This window comes from Talpa occidentalis, unplaced genomic scaffold (assembly GCF_014898055.3).
Source record: "Talpa occidentalis isolate TD23 unplaced genomic scaffold, MPIMG_talOcc4v2.1 talOcc4.13, whole genome shotgun sequence".
Taxonomy (NCBI): Eukaryota; Metazoa; Chordata; class Mammalia; order Eulipotyphla; family Talpidae; genus Talpa; species Talpa occidentalis.
In genome coordinates this window covers 63,065,296-63,072,887 of record NW_023601322.1, presented here as the reverse complement: position 1 = coordinate 63,072,887, position 7,592 = coordinate 63,065,296, and the positions used below count along the sequence as shown (strand labels likewise).

At 35.9% G+C, this 7,592-nt stretch overlaps 1 long non-coding RNA gene across 1 annotated transcript in view; it reads right to left on the bottom strand.

The window, feature by feature from the left end:
• Nucleotides 1–408: 408 nt before the first annotated feature.
• Nucleotides 409–7,592, bottom strand: part of LOC129145618 (uncharacterized) — a 40,400-nt gene continuing 33,216 nt past the window's right edge. The window contains exons 2-3 of the long non-coding RNA XR_008551417.1: nucleotides 1,759–1,841; nucleotides 409–518 (exon numbers count right to left, since the gene is read on the bottom strand). This is a non-coding gene — a long non-coding RNA (uncharacterized LOC129145618). The remainder of the gene's footprint in view (nucleotides 519–1,758; nucleotides 1,842–7,592) is intronic.

The window sequence follows — 7,592 nt, the reverse complement described above, 5'->3', positions numbered from 1 at the left end:
TTAGAGAATATAGACTTATGCTGTTCTCTGTAGCAATGCAGCTTACTTCCAGCCTTTAGGCTCTGGTGGCTGACATGTTTTATACATTAGCAAGCATTAGAAAGAGGCTGATGTCAAGATGACTTTCTCCTCTTCATGCATCTTCAGTTAACATCTGCTGACAGAGCACATACCCATGAAAAGAGTCGTAAAATTCAGCTCTAATTTTGCAGGAGATACTAAAATATATTTTTTGGGGCAATACCAAACTTAGTCTTAATGATATTTACAGAGGGACTTACATAGTAAAATTTGGCTTTTCTCTATCACTTTGCAAAACCATGATACTTTATACTCAATTTTATTAGCTATTCCTTGTGGGCTTCTGTTACATTCTAATAAGGTACACCAGACAAACTTTACCAACAGCCCAAGCATTTCCTCTTTATTCAGTTGTAACCCAACTGTAAAATGTCATTTCCATTTCCTTGATTCCCTAGTAATTGTCTCAGATTCTCCTTGGATAAGGCAGCTATTTCCTGGAAGGAAACAAGTTTTGAAGATAAATTGATTGTTACAGGTCACGGGCTACGCTGAGTAATTTACTTTGAAGTATGCTAACAAATGAGTAACAAGGAAGATTTTGTTTTTGCCATACCAGATACCACCCACTTAGGAAAAAAAAGCTAAAAATGTCTTATACTGATTATTTTTGCCCAATTTCTGGGTTTTAAGCATAAGAAGCTTCAGACTACCAGAAGGAGAGAAAAGACAATTCTGCTTCCCCTTCATCATCCCCATCATCATCCACCTGTGTTTAGTGCCTTTCCATTCCTTTAGAAGCCCCTGTTAACCACCGTCAATGTCACCAACACCATGTTCTCCATCACTACCACTTATTGAAAGCTACAATGTGCCAGGCACACCCTTATTTACCCTCATGCTTTCTTACCCCAAGACGTAAGCATTTTTCACATGACAGAAGTAATGAAACTAAAGTTGAGATGTTAAGGACTTATCCAAATGGCTCGATCATTTAATCCAGAATTCAAACTCCAGTCAGCCTGGACCTAGAACCTGAGATCCTAATTGCTCCTCCACCCCAGGATCCCAGTGTTTATGTTGTCTAAACCATCATGAGCAGCCCAACTTCCAACAGCCCTGAACCCTGCGCGGGATACCAGCTGCCTAAGCCTTGTCAGTTCCTTTTCACACGAGATAAACTCTTATTCCCTCAAATGTCTCCCTTCTGACTGCTGTAAAGTACAGATGATTCACAGCCCCTTTATTCACCAGAGATAGTCATCCTTATATTTGTACTCATATTTACATACAGGAGGTGATTATCTTAATCTCTAAGATTTTAGTTATGGTAGTAAGGTGACGTACAAATAACTCAGGGAAGAGGACATATGTGTTAAAAGGAACTGACTCATTGGGTGATCAGAAGGCAACCAGCCCAACCTCATGCTCCCTGAAGCACTTGCTCTTACTCTGAGTTTCACTCCTTTGCCCAATCTTGAATTCATGGACTCTCAAAAACAATCACAATTATGCCTCCTTCTGCCCTTCACTAGGCAGTGGTGGGAGTCATGTGGAGCCAGGAAAAGGAGACTGTTTAGCATGGACTATTTCAATAGACACACTTCTATTTCTGAGCCTGCATTTTATTTTCAAGGCAATAGTCATTTTCTCCTGATTGTAAACATTATATATGTTATATATGTTCATTGTAAAACGTTCAGAAAATAAGAAAATAAAAACCATCTATAATCTTACCTTTGGTCTATTACCCTGTCAACTGTTGGTTATATTTTCTTCCAGAGTAAGAGATAAAAAAAGAGGAAGGTAGAGCGAATGAGCTGTGGAAGGCAGTATAAACACAAAATTGACATTTTTTTGCATGAAACACCTACTGCAGTTTAGACTTCTGTATTTATGCTTAACACTGTATCTTGAGTATTGCCCATTATTCTCTAAAATTCGGCGAAAGCTTACTTTCCAGGTTGCATGATCTTATGGTCGTCCTTTCCTCTGCTGCTGACAATTTAAGCTGCTACCCATTTTTCCTCTTTTGAACTGTGCTCTGGCCAATGTCCTTGCATTGAAATCTTTATCCCTACCTCCGAGTACTCTCTTTGAAAATGGAGAAACAGATGCCAAATTGCCCTATACAGGGTGAATTTTCATTTTAATATCTTTAATATATATGCACAAAAAGTAAAGATCAAAGGTTAGTAGAGTACAATTTACATGCAAAGTACCTGAATTTGTGCAGATCAACCTACCATTTAAAACACAGCATGTGATCATTTTTCTTTAGCATCACAACAAAAAATCACATCACTCCCTTTGCTTTCAATAAAACCTATTTTATTTCTAGTGAGTTTGAATCTTTTTATAAGTTCAGAGAATCTTTGTATTTATTCTTTCTTTATTTTATCTTTTTAACTTTTTACATCATTGTTCATTTTTAAATAATATTTTCTTCCCCCCACCCGCTCAGGTGTAGTCCCCATAGAATTTCCTTCACCAAGGCACCCGTGCACCATCACCTCAGTCCCCTGTGCTCCTCCCTCCCTCCCTCTGATCCCTCTTTCTCCTCCTCCCCGCAGGATGTCTCTGGTTTATAATTGTCTGTTTTTGCTTTGTTATGTTTTATACTGTTATTATTTTTTTACACTGATGTCTTATTTGGTTCCCTTATGACCCTCCTGTAAGTGAAGCCATCCGATAATTTTCTTTTTCCTTCTGGCTTATTTCACTGAGTATAATTCCTTCTAGCTCCATCCCCATTGCTGCGAATGGCATGATTTTATCTTTTTTGATTGCTGAGTAATATTCCATTGTGTATATGGACCACATCTTCTTGATCCCATCATCTATTTCTAGGCATTTGGGTTGTTTCCAGGTTTTGCCTATTGTAAATAGTGCTGCAATGAACACAGAGGTACAGGTGTTCTTTCAAATCAATGTTTTTGTGTCCTTTGGGTAGATCCCTAGTAGTGGAATTACCTATCCAGGTATCTTGTTATCTTTTTAAATGAGATGTTGGTGTTTTACTGGCTTATGTTATGAACTTTGTAATCATTGCCACAATTACTAGACTTTTTTCTAATTTTTTCCTTTGTGAATTTTTTATTTAAATATTTTATATAATTCTTACATCTTTTTTCATCTTTGTACAATGTACGCATTTTCGTTTTGGTTATATTCCCCATACAATTGCACCCCTTCCCCCTTATTTTGACTCTAGTCCTTCCTTTCACTGCCCCTCCCCCCACCAGTGTGTCTCTGGTTTATAGTTGCTTGTTGATTTTGATTTTCACTTTGTATTGATTAGTCTTTTTTCCTGATTTCTAATTTAGGTTTTCTAAATTCCTGCTATGAGTGAGACCATCCGGTATTTTTCTTTTTCTTTCTGACTTATTTCGCTGAGCATGATCCCTTCTAGCTCCTTCCATGTTGCTGCAAACTGCATGTGTTTATCTTTTTTGATTGCTGAGTAATAGTCCATTGTGTATATGTACCACATCTTCTTGATCCAGTCATCTATTTTTGGGCATTTGGGTTGCTTCCATAGCTTAGCTATTGTAAACAGTGCTGCTATAAACATAGGGGTGCAGGTGCCCTTTGGAATTACTGTTTCCGTGTCATTTGTGAAATACCTAGGAGTGGAATTGCTGGATCATATGGAAGCTCTATGTTTAGTAGGTCCAGAAATCTCCACACAGCTCTCCATAGTGGTTGGACCGGTTTGCTCTCCCACCAGCAGTGCAGGAGAGTTCCTTTTTCTCCACAACCTCGCCAACATTTGTTGTTGCTCGTTTTTTTAATATGTGCCATTCTCACTGGTGTAAGATGGTATCTCACTGTACTTTTGATTTGCATTTCCCTGATGACAAGTGATGTTGAACATTTTTTCATACGCCTGTTGGCCATTTGCTTTTCTTCTTCAGAGAAGTTTCTTTTTAGCTCTTCTGCCCATTTTTTGACTGGATTATTTTCTTTGTATTTTGTTGAGTTTCATCAGCTCTTTGTAGATTTTTGTGATCAGTCCTTTATCATTAGTGTTGTGTGCAAACACACCTTTGTGATTTTTTTTTTATTGCTTTTATGTTATGATGTTTTTTCCCACCTCAAGATGATATACACTTCTACCCATCTCCCAGTAGTATTTTCCAGTTTTACTTACATTAAAACTTTTAGTGCACTTGTATTTTGTGCTGTTTGTTGCAAGTACACAATGTCTTTTGTTCAGATAATCTAGCAAACACCACTTTCTGAATGACTCATCAGCTCCTCATTGGTTTGAGGTCCACTGTTTAATCTGTGTAAATGCTTATGTGTGCTACACACAGATGATGTACTAGGATTAGAGAGAGTTTGAATCACACTTAAGAAAGCAAACAATGTTTAGAATGAACAATGATGTAAAAAATATATATAAAAAAATTTAAAAAAAAACCTTAAACCACTCCAATCAGGTGGTTCATTCTTATTACTCTTGTGCCTGTTCTAAAAGTCACTTCCACAGGTAGTCTTTTCTCATCACCCAGTAATAATCACACTCAGGTGTTCAGGTATTCCCTATTCTCTCACACTATTTTCTTTTTTTCATAGTATTAATCACAATCTGCATATATTATATATATGCCTAATTATTCTCCCTCTTTTTCGTATTTTTTATTTACTTTTTTCATTTTATACATTTTTTACATCATTTTTCATTTTTGCACAATGTATGCATTTTCATCTTGGTTATATTCTCTCTCATACATGGAAGCCCAAGGAAAACTAAACCTTTTGTGTTTTGGTCACTACTAAATTTTCAGGCCAAGAATACTCCAGGAACATAATAGATAGTCAATAATTATCTATTGAAAATATTAATAATTTCAGGGGTTACATCAACATGTCAGCCTATACTTGAACTTGTATCAATCTTCCTAAATTACTGCAATTCTAAAATAAATCTTAATTTTATTGGACAAATTTTCCTATTCTGTTCTTTTTCAAAATCACATTTGCTTATTATTCCAGATAGCCCTTAGACCAGTTTGTCAGATTCTTTGTCTCACCTATGCTCCACTTTATAGCAACTCTGAGAAAAACACTGACATTAAGTTAAAACTGTGAATACATTAGAGGGAAACTGACACTGCTCAGACTGATGAGAATATTGAATTATTTGTTGTTCTCATAAAACCACAGAAAAATACCTGATGCCCAAACTCACAGAAGCAAGGATTCTTATATCTGAAAAATTCAAATTGCTTCTTTTCCAAACAAGAATTTGAGACTCACATTGATTTGACCATAACATCAGAGTTAGCAGTGGTTCTGTCTCTCTCTCTCACACACACACCCTTATGAAAGAATAAATCAAAATATAGGGGATGAGAATAATAAAGCAAAATTGCAAATATTTGCCTATATTTCAGAAAAGATAATCCCATAGTACAAAGAAGGAAGCCACAATTTTCAGGCAAAGTGGACTATGGAGAATAATAACCTGTGTAACGTGAATGTTGGGTTGGAATAAGTATGTTCACAGCAGCCTTACTGCACTGATTTTAGGTCACCTTAGCTGATAAAGTGCTCGGGCATCACTGATTACTCAAAGGCTCTTGAAAAATTTTTTTATAAAAAAAAAAATCACAAATATCACACACTAAATCAAAGCAAAAAGCTGTAGAAAACAAAATGGGACAATCTGGAAAACTTGAACAGCAGTGATATTAAGATATTAGAGTCAATCGCTACTTGGCCTTTTGGCTAAGATCAAGTGAAGATATTAGAGTCTCATTTTTTTTTAATTTGCTAATGGTTTTATAATCACATTTTTAAGACATCCTTATTTATTAGCTATAATACTACAATATTTATTAATAATGTGATATATAAGATTTGCTTCAAAATACCTGGAACTACTGAGTAGTAACAAGGTATAAATGAAATGAGATTAGCTATGAATTTCTACTTTTTGAACCCAGGTGACAGATAACTTAGAAACTTACAATGACAACCTCTCTCCCTTTATATATGTAATTTTCTGTTAAAAATTTAAATATGTAAGTAACACTCTCCAGGGAAAAAAAGGCACCAGTGTTAAGTCCCACAACTAAAGTTTAGATACACCTATTTCCCCACATCTATATTAACAATGAGCTAATCTTTTTGCATCTGTACCAACCAATAAGCAATATTATATGCTATTTGGGGCCTACCACTATATATCTAACCCATCACGCATTAATAAGAACACTAACATTTTTCCTTACTGATCATAGAAATACCAGTAATTGTTTTCTGATGCTAATTTGCTTTCAAAAATTATGTTCACTTAAAAATGCATGAAAAGGAAATATTTGATAACATGTTCACATATATAGTACACTTAATGTGTGTGTGGACCTTACATGAGGGGGATTAATAAGGAAGCTGATAAAAATATGCACCCAGGGCCTCCCCTGTTGGCACACTGGTTGAGCGCTGGGCTGCGAAGCTGCCCGCAGCCTTTGCAGGGCCGGTTCGATCCCCGAGCTCCGGCGAGGGCTGCTCCCCTCAGCAGTGTATTTCATCAGTCTGCCTGTTCTGTTCCCCGCTCTGGTGAATTCTCTCACCCTCCCGCACTTCTGACTGTACCCCATGCTTGTATAAATAAATAAATAGATTTTAAAAAATAAAATAATTCTCTTAAAATAAAAAAAGAATATGCACCAAAATATTGTGATTATTTCTAAGTGATAGGTTCATGAGTAACAAGTGGCTTTACTTATGATATTTTGTAATTTTTGAACAATAAATGACTTTTAAAAGTAGTACAGCTTAAGAGAGTCACGATACACACAAAAATACACACATAAGTTGAAAACCAGAGCCAGTAAATGGCTCATAACATATCAGTTATTTTTCTCATTGTCACTTACAGCATTATTCCTTGGACACAACCTTTGACAGGTTAATTGATACTGACACCAAGAAAAACAGCAGTCTTTTTAAGTATGAGTTAAATGGGAAGATGAATAAAGATTTCAAGTTGGAAACAGCAAGTCAATTGTCAGTCATCACAGACAAAAGAAGTCGAATTACAGATGCTAATGAACCCTATGTTGGCCATATCTACACATCCATCTATCCATTCACTTAACAAACTGACTTAACACCTTAATGTGCCAGGTACTAAACTAGAAGCCATTATTATAATATGTGACATACTTTGGCCCTAGGCACTAAGAGTCTACAGAAAAAAAAAGACTTCAGATTTTTGAACCTTACTTGGATCTTCAGATTTTACAAGTTATTGTCCCAGTCCCTCCAGTGCAGAGCAATTTGTAAGTCAGATTCATCTAATGTCTCTGTCCTCCCTAGAAAAATGGCACCATCAAAGTTGTGTGCCTCTTTCAGTATAATCAAAGTAAAATAATTTACATTTCAATAAGTTTTATTATTACCCTCCATCATTTTCTAGTGCTTATACATCTATTTTCTCAATTTATGCCCATCATCTCTACCTGGGTTATTCGGTATACCAAAAAGATTAATACAGATAAAGCTGATAGTTTGCATTTCCAAATACTCCTTCTCTCATTATAGCTTCAAAAGTCTAT